Below are 15,200 nucleotides of genomic sequence, written 5' to 3'. Positions count from 1 at the left end.
CCCCCATCGTAAGCAAATGCTTCGAGAAGCTGGTCAGGGACTTCATCTGCTCTGCACTACCCGACTCACTGGACCCTCTACAGTTCGCATACCGCCACAACAGGTCCACTGATGATGCCATAGCCCTGACACTACATACTGCCTTGTCACACCTGGAGAAGAGAGACACGTATGTGAGGATGCTGTTTGTAGATTACAGCTCAGCATTCAATACCATCGTTCCCTCGAAGCTGGACAGGAAACTGCAGGATCTAGGACTGAGCAGCTCCCTCTGGAGCTGGATCCTTAGCTTCCTGTCTGACAGACGCCAGGTGGTCAGACTGGGCAGCATCACCTCATCCCCCGTCACACTGAACACTGGTGCTCCACAGGGGTGTGTACTGAGCCCTCTCCTGTACTCACTCTACACCTACGACTGCACGGCCACTAACAACTCCAACATCATTGTGAAGTTTGCGGACGACACTACAGTGGTGGGTCTTATCACCAACAGTGATGAGACGGCTTACAGGGAGGAGGTCAGCACCCTGACCCACTGGTGTCAAGACAACCATCTCACCCTCAACGTCGCAAAGACAAAGGAGTTGATAGTGGACTTCCGGAGGTGCAGAGAAGTACACACCCCCATCACCATCAACGGCGCTGCTGTGGAGAGAGTGAGCAGCTTCCGGTTCCTTGGTGTACATCTGGCTGAGGATCTTACGTGGTCAGTACACACAAACAAAACAGTGAAGAAGGCGCAGTAGCGCCTCTTCTTTCTCAGGAGACTGAAAAGATTCGGCATGAGCCCCCGCATCCTCAGGACCTTCTATCGCTGTGCCATTGAGAGCATCCTCACTGGATGCATCACCACCTGGTATGGCAACAGCACCGCCTACAACTGCAAAGCTCTCCAGCGAGTAGTGCGGTGCTCTGAACGGATAATTGGAGGTGAGCTTCCCTCCCTCCAAGACATCTACAGGAAGCGGTGCCTGAGGAAAGCGGGGAGGATCATCAAGGACTCCAGTCACCCCAGCCATAAACTGTTCAGACTACTTCCATCAGGAAGGAGGTTCTGCAGCATCCGGTCCCGTACCAGCAGACTGAGAGACAGCTTCTTCCATCAGGCCATCAGACTGCTGAACACTTCATAGACACCTCAGCTTCACTACTGGAACTTTAACATTATGCACTCCATACTGTACAGTAACGCCACTGTTTTGCACATGTCTCACTCTGTATATTTTATTTTATATATTTTATTTATTGTTTACTCTATTTAATTTGTAAAATATGTGTACACACACACACACACACACACACACACACGTAGAAAAATATTTAGTATACACATCCAGAAATGCATATACTATTATATATTGTACATATATTTATTAGTTTCAGATGTAGCCATTCTTGTATTTTCCTTGTTTACATTATTGTATTTTGCACAACTCTGTTGCTTGTGAAGCTCGCACACAAGAATTTCACTCACATGTGCTGTACCAATGTACCTGCACATGTGATGTGACAATAAAAGTGATTTGATTTTTGATTTGATTTACATAAAAGCGTTATTTATTAGCTATTGCCATTTACTTTGCAAGCACACCAGGTGCCTTAAATTCAAGTTGGTCTCCAAACAGCTTAGTGAATATAGGTCCAAACAATGTTGTTGGCTCTAATTTTGAGAATTAAGAGTTTAAAAAATATAACAAAATATGGAATACTCTTTGTCATAAAATGGAAAATTTAAAAGTGCAAATTTAAAGCCTATCATATTTAATTGGAAATGCAACAAAGACAATATACCAAATGTTTGACTCGATCCCTGCATCCTTCAGTTAGCATGTTGTGGTATCTTTGAGCAAATACTGATCCCTAAGTTACAAATGATACCGTGCATCCATTGGGTTACATTGGATTTTGTGTGCGCGTGTGCGTGTGTGTGTGTGTGTGTGTGTGTGTGTGTGTGTGTGTGAGAGAGAGAGAGAGAGAGAGAGAGAGAGGTAGAGAGAGAGAGAGAATGTTGGAGATTAAAAAAGTAAAAAGAGCTGTATGAATGTGTGTTTGGGTGGATGAGACTTGCAATTTAAAGTTGTTTGGCTTTCCACTGACATGTTGCTTATTATTTTGTTTGTATTGTTTGCCTCATTACATTCATTACAAGTCAAAACACTCAAAATTGATCAATCCTCTTTGTTTTGTACAGCTTTCATCAGTCTCTGGGTTCTTGCAGTTCTGCTTCAGTTTATCTCGTCTCTCAGGGTTTTCTGTAATTCTCTCCAATGATGACTATCATTACTTTTAAAAAGCAGCCTTGAAGCAAAAACTAAGGACAGAAAAAAATGTTAACATACACATTGAAGAATTGGCTGCAACTGAAAGTAATATAGTTGAGATGATAGTACGATGATAGTAGTTGCAGATATATTTGTGTTCCCTTGTACTACAAAGTCATTCTGGTGATGAGGTCATCGAGTCATGTTTGTTGGTCAAAGGGCAAACTGTCAGGTCTGCGTACCTGAAAAATGTTAAATGTTGCAATGAATATAATCATAATGGCTGGTACCCCAATCCCTGTAATCGCCTTCCAGTAAGAAATGGAGAGGAAAGATGAGAGAATGCAGTAGCAGAAAGCAGAAGAGGAGGTACAAGACAGCAAACCAGCGGCACCTGAACAGGTGCGCGTTATTTGTTTTTTCAGTTGTTTTTTGTTTTTTAGTGTCTGGTATGGGATACCACAGCAGGTTACCAATGAGGTTTAAGAAAAACAAATATATATCAAAAAAGACCACTGAAAGAATGTGGAAAAGGAGACCAATTAGAGGAAAAGCAGCAAACAACTAAAACCCGTGCAACTGAAATAACAAAGGGTATTTTTTCAGGAAAATGTGACACCAGTAGTTTCCTGTCGGACATTTCCTAACATGACCTCACTGAGGGTTTAGACTTAATTCTTTCCATTTTTTCAAATGTGAGGATCACACATTTAATTTTAACTTTCAGAATTTGCTTAAGGAGTAGCACACTGTGCCCAGGAATGCTCTTAAAAAGATCCTCTCTCAGGAGAACTGACATAAATTATTCAGTGTTTAACTGACAATGCTCAGTTATTCATGCTCAAGGGATTCAAACTAGGAAAATACTGTATGTCAGTTGCTGGATGGAAAATAATAAGCCAAAACACACAAAAAAGAAGATCAATGGCTCATACACATTTTTAGAACTACTTCTCTTAATCAAACCATCAATGGCAGATCTTTTGCAGTAAACAATAGACTGGTAAAACTGGAGCCTCTCAAGTGTATTGACTGAAACACAAAAGAAAAAGTGATGACAGAGAGAGAAAAAATGTAAAGGCAGCCTAATGTTATAGAAACAGGCCTGCAAATAATGATAAGCAGATGACAGGTGAACAGTTGAGAGCTGTTAGTTTTACAGAATATATGAGTTTATATGAGTAGTTTTAAAATGAGTGAACTATAATTAAAGACTGTCTGTTTGTTGAAGAATAGTAACCGCATTCTCTTGTTAGTAATGGTAAAGGCGTTGTAACAATATAGTAATTAGTAATTTGTTTGTTGCTACTGAAAAACGTAACGCCGTTAGTAACGCTGTTACTTGTAACTCTGTTATTCCCATCACTGGTTATGTATGGTTCTATGACATCAGACCTCACAATAAATAATACCTGCAGAAGTAGTCCTTCTCTGTGGCAGCAGGGCAGGACAAGCTATGGTGTTTTGGTTTGGACAGAAATGAGGAAGCATCTATTTAAAGTCACTGATGTCATATTAAGGCACTTAGTGCTGTATCATACTTTTCTTTACTTGTACAAATATGTACATATACTGTAGTAGCTGGCTAATTTAGACCTATACGTTTTTTAAATATGCATTTCCAAGCTGCTGTATTGAGTACAAGTATAGAGGCACCGAAAATCATCTCAGGATTAAACTGTTGATAATAATGTATAGGAAAGACTGTTCAAAGGTACGTTTTACACTACGTACAAAGCAAGATCTGATATCTTGTGTTAGTATTGTTCCTACGGCTTCATAACAAGATTGGTCCAAGATCAGCATTGCAACTGTCCAGTGCTGTCAGTGTTGTCTGAGCATTTAATTTAGCATTATATAATAAATAATTAAAAACTATCACTAGAAAATCAACATGAAAACGTAACTTGATAACATGATTATTATATTGCATAAATTATTAAATAAACCAAAACAATTGAAATGCTTACTATTTGTTTCGGAAGACAGTTTTAAATAAACAAGACTATTTTTTTTTCTTTTCCCCCACATTGCAAAGCTATGACATCACAACTTCATGATTTGTCAGTTGCAAAGTTGATCCCGGACCAGTGTTATAATGGTGATACAGGAACAAGTGTCCCATTATATCACTCTAAGATATAGGAATATGAATATATTACAATTTTTCATTTTAAAGATTTTGAAGAAAAACAACCCATGGGGTCATTTTTGACCCCATGTGTGCATCTAGGTGTTAAGACACAAAGAAAGAACAAAAAAGAAAAGTAAAAGAAGTAAAACTTGAGAGAAAAAGTTCTGGTAGTTCAGGGAGTTCTTATAAATTTGCATACCATGTCAGTAGAGTGGGACTGGAGTCTTTGCGGTCTGATTTTGGCCCCAGGCCCAAGTTCCAGTTTGGGACTTTGGCCCCATCATGTGGCTAGTACGGATCATTACATTATTTGCAATTCAACTCTTGTGTTTCACATCATCAAGGGTTTTTACAATCAGGCAGTCCTACCTGTGCTCCTGAACAATAACAGTTAACTACACATTGTTAAGTTGTCTTGTTGCAACTGAAGAATTAAAACAAAACAAATGCTGTGTGTGTAACAGCGCAACAAAACGTTACCTGTACTTTTACTAACTGCTTAAGTAGTGATGGTTATTAGACGCTAACTAACTGGGTGAGGGTGCCGTGAGTCTGTAGCTCTGCCCACCATTTTGGGGAACATATTTTGTTTTAAAGTAAGTTACAGGGCTTTTCCCCTGCCTTTCTGGTGGGCTTGTATTTCACTTAACCCTCAGATGCGCCGGCGCGTCAAAATCACATGACCAATTTAAGACGACACAGCTACAAGATGCAGCGACTCAGAGTCCCCATTTCAACTTGGGTGAAACGCGTGGACGTCAAACTATATACCAGTTTTTAAATTGTGTCCTAGGCCACGTAAAACCTAGTAACTATAAACTATCTAATATGCATATCCACATAATTATGGATTGTTATAATTACGATATTAAAAAAACCCACACACATGTATTTTAAAAGAAAATACATTAAGACACAGATTATGTTAGATTTATATTTCAAATATGACAAAAATGCTGCTTTTACAGTAGCAAAATTATTGTATCGCCAGAGTTTAAACATTTAATAAGCTTTCTGCCTTGCACAGTGGATATTCTGAAATACTGAATCATCATAAATAAATTATTTTATAGTTATTACTTATTGTTTATTGTTAGTGCTATAATAATAAAATAATAAGAATAAAAAAATAAGGGAAGGATTCTGGATCAGCAACATGATTTATACCTTCTCCGGTGTTCTCCAGTATTGCGGAGAAAATGGACCTCACAGTACGACTGCAGTACATTTTCCAGTTTCATAAACTACTCCTGCATTTGGGGAATACTGAATGAAATGAGAATATACACTTATTGTACCTTTTCACTTGTTGCTTTGCAGACTTTTACACTGAGAGTAACATCATGAAGTGTAAATGATGTTTTAAAACATCATATAAAAATTTCATATATTTATTATTCTACTGATACTGATAACAAAATCCTAAAAATATAACGACAAAGCATCAGCTGTCTGCCATGCAGTAAGACGTCTTTTCTGTAAAGTGCTTCTCAGAAAAGCAGTGAACATACCATTATAGTTTTTTTTTCTTCCATCCACTTGGTACACTCATCAACATAGTCAGTATCACCAAAGGTTTTTTTTTAAAGAAACAAACAGGAAGTTTCACATAAGACATGAAAACCAGAGTGTGTTCAAACCACAGCTTGTTCTATTCTCTGCTTAAGCCATAGTAACAACCTAGGGTGTTTATTTTCATCTACAAAGATGAAATACAGCAATGAGATACATTGACAGAATCAAAGAGAATGAGATGTGGCCACATATACAGAGTATTTAGCGTTTAAGTTCCTTAAGTGGTGGGAAGTAGCATTTTCACATTCATAAGAATTGCTGTCACTGGGGAGTTTAGTCATTTGCACAGGAGACATTGACTTTTAGGTTGAAAACAGTGCAATGTACAAGTCTGGTGACTACAGTAAAGAAAAAGACAAAAAAAAACTACAGGAAAATGCAGTAAAATCACAAAATTGAACAGTCATTGAGAATCATTACATAGCATCTAGGAAATAATAATAAAGAAATAAATGATCCTACACACCTTCAATAAAAACATCACTCATACTTCATTTTTAATGGCCATTGAATTAGAAACCAGGATCTAGGGTAAAGAAAATTATTTTCTCCCTTTTCCAAGTATTTAAAAAGTTCTAAAATAGTTTCAAACATTCAAATACAGGTTTAGTAAAAATGTCATATAGCTGCACAATTCAACGTAAATCGCAAAAACTCTCAAGTGCTATAACGTTAGCCCTAATATCAATTATATTGTGATTTTAAAAAGTGATCTTCTGTGTGTGTGTTTGTGTATGGTTGCTAAAATTTGAACTTTTTTTAATCAACTACAAAGCAAAATTCAACATTAAAGCAAAACAAATAAATAAAAATAAAAAAAACCCAGGTTAGAACAATCATATATGACATAGTTTCCTGGAGTTCGATGCTGATTTTAGTATGTATTTACTGATCCATCCATCTATCTTAATAGCTGCTTATCCGCCTAAAGATCAAGTTCAGGGCTGGAACTTTTATCATGTTGATTTTTCTGCATTGGGTTTCAGTGCAGAAAATGCAGTTTCAATTGGCCTCTCTTATCACTCTAACATCTGTGTAGATAATTTCATCATCCAAATTACCTGTGGGAGAAAAGCAAGCAAAAAGAGTGTTTTGTGTTTTGAAGGAAACTATGTTCTTTAAATAATCGTTTTCCTGACTATATTTCCTATTTTATTTTTTCTTTATTTTATTTTACTTACCCTCATTAGCCTTTGCGGGACTTCTTTTTTTGCAAAACTTTTTTATAACCATACTCAAAATCACAATGACAAAGAGCATGATGACATTTGTGATCACAGCCACTGTCAAAGTTGTAACAGAACCTAGAATGCAAAAGCAAATGTCAAACAATATTGAATATCAGGACTCTGTTTGAAAGCTGACGTGTTTAATTTAATTTGCTTTAATACTTTAATTCAGCGGTCCCCAATCCCTGAGTCCGTGAGTCGTTTGGTACCGGGCCGCAAGAGTTGAGGCTCAGGTGTGAAATGTATGGTTTTCAGGGTTTTTATCGGTTTTCAGCGTTATTTTGTTATTGTTTTTATCGTTAACTCGGTTTTTCTGGGTCTTTTCACGTGTGTTATGAATAAATCTTCTTTTTTTCGGTACCGGTACTAGTTTTATTTTGTTGTATTTATCCGCGACACCTTAAAGGCCGGTCCATGAAAATATTGTCGGGCATAAACCGGTCCGTGGCGCAAAAAAGGTTGGGGACCGCTGCTTTAATTTAACCTGTTTAAATTCCTTGAAAAGAAAGTGTGTAGTGATATGTCAAAAAATTTTATTAATCTGTTAACCAAATGTACTACCTTTGCAGGCTACCAGGTGAATAGTTGTTTCATCTCTGCTGACATTGTTCCAAACTCGACACATAAGGTTTCCTGTCAGCATCCCATGCAAGTTGATGGTAACCTTTGAAACAATGGATTTCTCAGCTGTCCAGTTGCTCATTGATTGGTCTTTGCTTTGTATCAGAAAGTGATTGTCCAGAGTCAAAATTAATTGTACATCTCCCTCAGAGAAGCAGCTGACATTCATCTGTTCTGGTGCCCAGCATGTTTGAGACAGTGTTGGCTTTGACACTGGAGCTGAAAGATTCGTAAGTAAGTAAGTAAGTAAGTAAGTCAGTAAGTAAGTAAGTAAGTAAGTAAGTAAGTAAGTAAGTAAGTAAGTAAGTAAGTAAGTAAGTAAGTAAGTAAGTCAGTAAGTCAGTAAGTCAGTAAGTCAGTAAGTAAGTAAGTCAGTAAGTCAGTAAGTCAGTAAGTAAGTAAGTAAGTAAGAAAGAAAGAAAGAAAGAAAGAAAACATGTTCCAGAGGAACTATTCTTTTTTGTTAATCAGAAAAACAATGAGAATTATTTAATAATTTAAGTTGTCTCATAGCTAATTACATTATTATTAAATCCTGTTAAAATGTAAAACTATTAATTTGTTTTGTCATACTAGTTGAAAGTCTAAGATGAAAATTATAACGTAATCATGAATCCTGTTTGGTCAGTGTATCTTATTTTTGAATTTTTATTCAATTTTCCACTTTTCTGTTTAAATATTAATTCACAGTACATTGTACATGGATGTTTCAATATCTTCTGAAACAACAAAATAAATATTGCAAATCATTTGAAAGGTTAAAGTGGTAATCAGTAGTTTTAACCTAAAAATTAGTTATTTTTCAAATTATTCTTCAGTAGTAACTGCAAGTACGCTGCTGTAGTTGTTGATACAAATTAAAGCGTAGACATCATTAAGTTTCATTTCTGACATTTGTTTATCTTAAGTCATTCGCCACCAATACTTTTTCACCTTTTTTTGTTTTGTTTTGTTTTTTACAATTTGTGCATTCAGTGTTTTGTTAATAACATAACCTAAAAAACCTGAGATTGAACAAAATCTTGATTTAAAAAAATAAATAAACAAATAAATAATAATAATGATAATAAACTTACCTTGTACTTTCAAATACACTTTCACATTTTTCAGTAATATTCCATGATGATCGAATTCCTCCAACACGTAATATCCTGAGTGTTTCTTCATAGCTTTACCTAACTTAAGCATTTCATTGCTTATGCTTTGTGACTGATCCGCATATTCCTCATTTAATTTTATTTTCCCCTGATATTTTTTTGATAAAATCCAGTGTTTGTCATCCTTCATGATTAAAAGTGAAGCGTTAGGTTTAAATGGCAGATGAAAAATTAGCAGCTGTCCTGCAGCTCCGAAACAATGATGACTTCCAGGAGATTCTGAAAAATGGCACACAATTGAATCTAAAACAACAAAAAAGAACACATTTTTAAAACATTTACACCGACTGGAAAACATTATTTATTATATTAATTTATTGCCTTTCACATCCGTTTTCTATGGCATGTATAATTCAGGGTAGCGGGGGAGGGGGGGGGAGGAGGAGCCTATCTGAAGTACCACGGGGTGAGATACATCCTTAATTTCTTATATTAAAAAAAAATTCATGTAAATTTAACATTAAAGTTGGTCCAAGATGATTTCTATCTTTTGTTTTAAGTCAATTTTTTTGAATGTGCGAATGATTGCCTTCTGCGTTACTCTCTCATTCAGTGTGTCTTTATTGAAACCCAGGTAAAATATCTTACTTTACAGTAAATACCTTTTGCCAAAGCCGTTGTTGCCAGAACTGCAATACTCATGTAGAAGGAAATCATTGTTTCTATAACACAGCAGTAAAAAATTTGATTATAATAGCGTATTACTTTTAATGCTAGAAGAAAATATATATAAGGTTAAAAGGTTATGTTTAGCTAATCTTACTCAAGTAATTGTGAGGCTAAGTTAAAAAAAAATGCATTTGATAAAAAATAACACAATAGTAATAATCATAATATTCATAATAAATTAAAAAAGATATGGGCAATCAAAGTGAAATAGCATATATGGATTATTGATCCAAAATGCTAAATTAATTATCAGCTTACATAGATTCAAATTCCAGGCTGTCACTCACCACATTTAAAAGTTGGTCACGTATTGTTCGCTGCTGTGTAAGACTCAGTGACTGATTTTTCACTGGCAGAGGGTTGGTTTTATGGTCTTCCTTGCTGTTTGCCTTCTCTTATGATAAGAACGGAAGCAGTTATATTCAAACCCAGTTTACTAAGAACTCTATTCTTACTAAGAGCTCTGTTCTTCTACTTTACGTTCTGTAAACTATTTTGGTTAGTTCATCTTACATCTGGCAAGTATGCAATGTAACAAGTTAAAAGGCACAATAAGTTTATGTTCTCATTATTATTATTTAATTGTTAACAAAAAGATTTGGGAAGAATTACACTTACTTTACACTTTTTTTCTCTTTAAACGAGGCAACGTTTGCATGTACTGAAACGTAACTAAAGAGAGAAAACTGAAAATGAAACACATTTAAAATTTACATTCACAAATTTGTGTAAAAAGCAATTGAGATACAGCTATATTCAGCAACTTTATTTTACAAACATTTCTCCTTAAAAAATAGTTATTTACAGGTCAATGCATCAAAATATGGATAATTACTGATACAAACTAAAAATAAAAAATTAAACAAAGACAGAAATAATAAGAATTAAATTCCTTAATATCTTGATTGATCACTTGTTGTTAAAATAAACAACAACTTTGCCGGAAAAGATGTTTTTCTTGCTAGGGGCATATTTATCTAAACACCCCATATACCTTTAAACACTGATGGTGAATTTCATTAATTCTTACAAATGTACTAAATTCTTTATATAAACAGATTTGAGATATGTATTTGCAGACTCATACACATGAGAACATTGAGCATTGTTCAGAGTGTGACAAATCTAATTACTTACACATGGACTGAGTTACGCATATACAGCTTTTAACTTATAAGTGCAGATATTGCAATTGTGCATACATTTATTGCCCATAATATCGTACAGACCATATGGTCTGTATTTTATTGCTTCTAATTACTTGTGAAAAGCATTGGCGCCATCATGTGGCAAGTGCTGATTACTGCATTATTTAGTCACTCAAAAGGCTTGCATGGAATGATAACACTAATTCTAGTTCACAAGTTTGATGTAAAGGTGAATAAATGATTTTAATGATTTTTTATCAGAAAACGGATTTGTTTATCAAGAATATAACAGGAATTATTATTCATCCCTGTCCTTACAGTATCCCTACCTGGCAGCTCCATATTCAAAATCCGTTGTCCAGTGTATCCAGCATCCCTCCTCCAATGCATCTCAAACTCACACCTTGTGTAATTTGTTTTATATATTCTAATCTTGTTCATCTTGTTCACTCCCAATGAAAATTCTTTAGCTTTGCTACCATTAGCCAGTCTTTTTGTCAGTGCCACCAATGAACTATCTCACTACCAACTTGTATTTTTACCCTGACATAAATCATGCTTGATACTCATCTCCACCCACTCCAGCCTGCCTACAGTCTCTTCACCACTCGTGTACTGTCCAGTGCTTTGGTTGACTCCAGGTATTTAAACTCATCGACCCTCATGCACCCTGAACACCAAAGTCCACATAGACCTTGGACTCATCTGTCACTCCTACTGCACACCTTATCACTGTTTTGCTGTTCTCTTACATCTCCTGCACCACCATCACATACTTCTGACTTCCTCATCCAGTACCACAGTTCCTCTCATGGCACTCTGCCATTAGAAAAGGAAAAACACACACACACACATGAAGTAAGCTCTCAAAATATGTGAAAATCCCAGTGGGACCTTCATCAAATCAGTGAAACTGTACAGGAAAGAAGGTCAGAAATAAACTAGGGAGAAACAAAATGTAAAAAATGGACAAATTTGTCATTTGTTATGTAGCAGGTTTGTCAGAGAAACATTCTCCAATATAAATATGTATAAAAGCACTTTGAGTGGACAGTGTTTGAGGAGAAAAGCACAATTTAATGTAGGAACCAGATCATTTACCTTAGCAAATGATCCCAGGCCTGTGACTCCTGTCCTCTGTTATAAACTGCATCGACAACCCCACCACCACCACCACCACCATCTAAGCAGCTGGTGGGTTAAATCACCGGTACTGCTGCGACCTGGTGGTATGTTCTGTGTTAAATACTACTTGCTCTCTACAGCATGGTAGAGAGCACGGGTGTAGTAAAACTCATATTTACAGATTTCTCTACACATTTACATATTTGAAATTAGAGCTCCCTCCTACATGGTTCTGAATATACAGACATCGACTGAGGTACAAGTATACAGCTCTGCATTCATGTTTTAAACAAGAATGCTACAATAATAGCCTGTACATATATTTTTACAATATCTTGTAGATTAAGTAGTTAGCATTGTATTGCTTCTTGTCACACCCTCCATGTGCTGATCACTGTATTACTTGCAAGTCAAATGTATCTGTCATATGTGGAGCAGGGAAATTATTTTACTGCTATTGTTAAATAATCATCATTATTACCATTGCATTAATAATATAATCTGGAGTTTATATTGCATTCAGGGGTTGAACAGTGTGTGTCTTTCAGAAAGGCTAAAAGTCACAGGCTGACAGGAAACAGGCTTGCAGAGAGTTTGCAGAAGCAGGAAGTTATTTTGAGCAGCAGGCTAAGACGAGGCTTTAACAATGTAACAGATAGCTTTAAGATGGCCTTAAGATGTTTATGATGATGTTAATTTTGTATTTCAGATGCAGTTATAACTATTGTGTACACAATGCATATCTGTGCTTATTTGAGTTGATGTTCAGGTTCTTTAAAGGTCTTAAGCTTCACTGACGTGACTGTTCAGGTGATACATGCTGAGGGAAAACTAGAACATAGAAGGAATTGCAATACATGCTTACAAAACACTTATATATCAGGTCATTTTATATTAAGGTTTTAAGTAGAGGTTCTTGGTTAAAACATTTATTTAGTAGAAGACATACATATAGTCTCAGTGAGCCTCTGGTCTGGTGAAAGGTCAGAAGTGCAACAGGTGAATTGAGAAAGAGCATTTGAGGACGAGACACAGACAGTTAGTAGGTGAAGAGGTGACACAAAGAGCATGTGAGGTCAACACACACACACACACATGAGTTAGATTTATTTAGAGGAGAGATTAGTCATGTCTCGGTAAAAGAGGAACCGTCCTTGTTGTCTCGGCAAGAAAGAGGAACAATTCACTTTAAGACAAGAACGGAAAGTACCAGCCATGAAAATAGAAGATGATCTTCTGGGTTAAAAGTCCTTGTGGTGTTGATCTGATCTATGTATAAAATGTATCTGTGACGCATGAAGGGGCGTCAGTAAATCAAACCCTGATGCTATAAAATATCTGTTTATGCTTTGATTAAGTTGAAGACTAATTGCTGTCTGCGTACAGAGTTGTCTTCCCACACGTGTGTAGTCATTAAAATCATTGTTTGACCAAGAGCTTCTGGACCAAGGGTGGTTTGTACTCTCCCTCCTCAATTTTGAACCTTAACACATACCAAGTATTTTTACAGTTGCTTCTACAGGTTACATAAAGGTTAGATTATTCCAGAACAATCACTCATCACAAAACAATAGATGTAATGAAAAACAATTTTTCTTGTAGTAGAAGCAGAAGGACGTAAACTGACGTCTACATGGGCAAAGATTTTTGCGTGGTACAGAGATGAGATCATTTCAATGGCCAAGTCAGTATCTAAGTTGTCATGGTCCCCGTGTCTGCCCAGCTGACCCAGGTTGGCTACATATGTTTCTTGTTTTCCTTTCCCTCTCCTTCTCCTTCGCGCTCACCGTGTGTCGCCTGGGTGGAGCTCATCGCGGGCTCCCGCCCCTGGCCCTTGCACCTGTGAATCATCACGCACCTGTGGCTCATCTCTTCACCAGTGTCCACTACTTAAGGCAGTGGCTGGAAACATGTCATCGCTGGACTATTGAGTAACCTCGGTAGTAAGTTTGTTTTTTCTCGCTGGATTAACCGCTTGTTCCTGTGTGCAGGATTGTCTTTCCCTTGGCGCCCTGGGCAAGCTGAGTTGCTGGTGTGAATGAACAATATACATAAACCACAATAAAAACAAACAATCGAAATCCTTATATAGAAAAAATACAGGATTACAAATATGAATACCACAGAATGTACAAATGCAGGACTCGCAGGCTGGTGTAGGATGTGGACAGGCAGGGTGACCAGAATTTAAAAGATAGACTAATGCTGACTGAAACACTAAATTGCTGGCTAACTGAACTGAAAAACACAAACGCGGATTAGGCGATGACAAGACAAGGAACTGAGGGAAACTGAGGGCTTAAATACAATGGATAACAATGATGATTAGACACAGGTAAGAACACAGCTGAACTGAATCTAACTAAAGACACACAGGAAACAGACATTCACATTACTCACACTCTCATTACACATACATATAGGATCTTGGGGGTGGGCACGATACACGGAATCCAAAGTACCATCAGGGTGTACACCCCACCCCTGGCGTCGTTGCCCACCTCTCAATGTTAAATACACGTAGACATTGAGGGCTAGCAGGAGGGACCATGCGCTTACCTGCTGCTCTCTGGAAGGTAGCTCCATGCCCTCCTGGGTTTTAAATGCACCTTAGAACACACATGCATCAACGCTACAATGAGCGGGTGGAGGGAGGTTTGGAGTCTTCTCTCACCCCCATTCTCTGCGACCTGCTGGAGCGGGGGGGCTAGGAGGAGGAGTTGGCCGTCCGACTGCGGTCTGGAGTGTGGGGCCTCCCTGCTGCTGCGGAGTCGGGGCGGTCTGCCTCCCCCCACCGCAGGGAAAAGGGTAACACCACCTGGGTCTGGGTGCAGTTCCCCCCCTCCAGGGGCAAGGGTACCTAGACCCGGGGCTTAGAGTACGCTTGGGGAGTGTGATCGTGTGTACAGCGTCTCTTTATGTCTGTCTCCACGTTGGTTGAGTGTGGAGTAAGTGTATATGAGAGCATGAGGGTGGGAATGGATGTTTGTATCTGTGTGTGCCTGTATTTCTGTGTCTATATGCCAGGTTGGGTGTCAGGCGCCACCTCTCTGGGGACATCTTAGGCCCTCCAAGGTATGGAGGCCTATCTCCCCCTACCACCACTTCCCCTGCCAGTGGCGGACTCCCTCAGACATCGGTTCTTTGGTGGTTCTTTGGGATGGGCGTCCAGGTACACACCGGCTCACTCCTTGGCGGCCGCTTATCGGGGCCTGGAGCCTGGGGCTTGCTCGGGCCACTTCGGAGGTGGGGTGCCCCCGGCCTCTCGGCCTGGGGCTTGG

Source organism: Aulonocara stuartgranti, assembly GCF_965226115.1.
Source record: "Aulonocara stuartgranti genome assembly, chromosome: 10".
Taxonomy (NCBI): domain Eukaryota; kingdom Metazoa; phylum Chordata; class Actinopteri; order Cichliformes; family Cichlidae; genus Aulonocara; species Aulonocara stuartgranti.
The sequence above is the reverse complement of the archived record's forward strand: the minus strand, read 5'-3'. Positions refer to the sequence as shown.